Source organism: Cynara cardunculus (assembly GCF_001531365.2).
Source record: "Cynara cardunculus var. scolymus isolate 2C chromosome LG 1, CcrdV1, whole genome shotgun sequence".
Classification (NCBI taxonomy): Eukaryota; Viridiplantae; Streptophyta; class Magnoliopsida; order Asterales; family Asteraceae; genus Cynara; species Cynara cardunculus.
Window position 1 is genome coordinate 42,969,472 of NC_037528.1, and position 3,148 is coordinate 42,972,619.

The window sequence follows — 3,148 nt, forward strand, 5'->3', positions numbered from 1 at the left end:
AATTGCAACATTTTTACTAACAATTTTTATTGCAAATAAAATATCATACCAAATAATCATACCAAGTATCACACATTGCATGTAACATATACTTCACACGAAAGAAATACATGTTTATACACCACTTAGGTTCTACAGTACAAGAATCTATGAGTATAAAATACATGGCTCAAAATTCAAAATACATTTCTTGTACTAATCATCGTTCATCAATCAAAACTATACATCATAAACAATTCTTCATGTAGATAAACATTTAGGAAAATATCACATTTTCTCATTCCCCTTACCGTCCGTACCTCCTGCAATACATAGTTAAAATCACAAAACGAGGCTTAGACCGAAAGGTCTAGTGAGTTACCCTATTTAAGTTATTGCAGGGTGATAATCACCAAAACYTTTTAAATAAAACAACTTTTCACATATATAATCAATATATGAACAAATGGGGCATATTACCAGTTCCTTCCACTTTTCAAGCCAAACATTCAGTTATTCAAATAACATACATTTGAACCAACCAGGTTTCATAAAATGCCACTTTTAAACCTTTTCTAATCAAACAAGGTTTATTTAAAGTTTCAGGCCAAACTTGTTATTTTCTCCTCAATAACATCCAGACTACGATTTCCAATAAGAACCTTGATCCTAAATATTTAAAAATCACAAAGAAATAAAGATTCCAAACCACGCTAATCTTAAGGGATATAATAGAAAGAGTTATATCATTCAACACACATACAAATGCCACCTTTATATCAAATGTACACCTCTCCTTGATATGTCACTCTTATCCCATGGTACACCTCTCCTTGATATGCCACTTTTATTTCCTCATCAAAACATTTTACAAAAACAATTCCAAATAGACAGCAATCAATGGAACTATTATCAATCCAAAATCATTTATATCAAATTTTTCATTTTGTGATAAAATAACAATTTTTATTAATCAAGCACAAGGCATAGTACAAATCCGGTCAACTTGGCGTGGCCGAACTTCATCTCCAGTCAATTCTTGGCCGGTTTACCAGATCCGGACACCACATCGCTCAAGGATTGTCCAATTTAACACTTAGAATAACTTCCAACACTTTTGTCCAGATAACAAGTCCGGACAATACATCGCCTAAGGCTTGTCGGATAAAAAAAAAATCCGGACACCATTTAGTCGTATTCCTACTTCTCCGTTCAAAATACTTGGTATAAACTCAATAATCATAAATCGCTCAACACTTGTTCGGTTTAAGACTAAACCGCTTAAGCCTTAACCGGTTTAGAGTTTAAATCGCCCAACCCTTATCCAGTTTATGGTTTAAATCGCTTATGCCTTGACCGGATTAAGGCTAATCCGCCTAACACTTGTCCGGTTTAAGACTAATCCGGACAACACTCTACTGAATAATTTTTAAATCAAAAGTAAAGTTCTATACTCAAATATACAATTATGAAGAGTTAAAAAGTAGTAAGAATCACTCACCTTAAAAGCCTTTTGAAATAAATTGAATCTACTTTGCTTGAAAAAGTATCCGGTCAACCTCCTCTTTCTTTAAATCGCTCAAACTTTCAAAATAGCAAGAAGAAGAGAAATGGAGGTTAAGCCCTCCCTTTATACCTTTCTAAAACTGGAAGGTCGGCTAAACAGCCCCCTTCCCACGTATAGCCACTTCATGCATACACATGACATGCATTCATACTCACACACACAATATGCATGTATGCTCATGTATACATACCATATTATATATGCATTTCATTTCGACTTACCACATATACATACTCTCATACATGCATCTACATTATGCACATAATTTTCACATACTAGCATGATCAAATGTAACAAATTTATCATGCTATCACGTAATCACTTATTAAGTAATCACACATTAATTACCTTGGGTGATAATCAAGATCCAGTTATCACACAAAATTTCCAATTGCACTTACCAAACTTTCCGCTTCATTTTTCATGTTGGCATCATCACATTTAAACACACATGATTATTTTCATAATCAAAACATAATAATACATTCATCCTCAAGTCTGTCCATAACTCAGATTATATCAGTCATACATAATCTATCTTTCTCATAATAGGTTCAGTTATAACATATTCTCATGTTCATAGACCCAGTGAAACTTATTATCATAACTTCCGCACCTCTAGTTTAAGTCTAAGTATTTTGCAAATACCCAGATCCCTTATAATAAGGCTCTGATACCAACTGTAACAACCCACATATTCTAAATATTGATAATCCACATACAGATACTCATAACACAATGTAATATCATTTACAAAACATGTGCTAAATAAAAACTCTCTTGAATACATTTATGAGCAACAAAATGTCATTTATTCTAAACTTTTCCCTTGCATTTATCTTGCGAGGTATGATGACCTGCAAAAACAGGTTAGTCCAACAACTGAGGGTTAGACCTAAAAGGTCTAGTGAGTGTATAAATCTCAAACAAATAACACACTTTCCAAACTATCAGTTCAGAATCAAACCTGTTCAGATACATATACTTATTTATTTCTCTCGCGGTTACACCGTCATTATATCTGTCTCGCGGTTACACCGTCATTTCAACTCTCTCGCGGTTACACCGCCATTACATCTCTCTCGCGGTTACACCGCCATTACATCTCTCTCGTGGTTACACCGCCATTTCATCTTTCTCGCGGTTACACCGCCATTACATCTCTCTCCTTAAATATATAAAAAAAAATTCCAACACATTATCCGGATTTGAAGTCTGGTCAACCTTGTCCAGATATGAAGTCCGGACAAACACTTAGAATATCAAGAAGGTTACATCGACCATGCCTTGAGCAGTTTAGCTTTAAGTCGGTTAACACGAGTGATTTAAAAAGAATTCGGCTGTCTCTTGAGCGGTTTTAAAAAACACATATCCGTTCAACACTTGAGCGATTTAGTAGATATTCGGTCATAACTTGTCCGGTTTAGGTGGAGTCCGTAGGATACATATGATGTTCATATTTAAGACAATTCAAAATAGAAATGAATTGCATGCAAATCTTTAATACTCAAGCATAAAACACTCACCTTATGATACTGATCGAATTCAAGTCTGCGATTCTCCTTTAGTCTTCACTCTCAATTGATTATGTTCTCAAGAAAA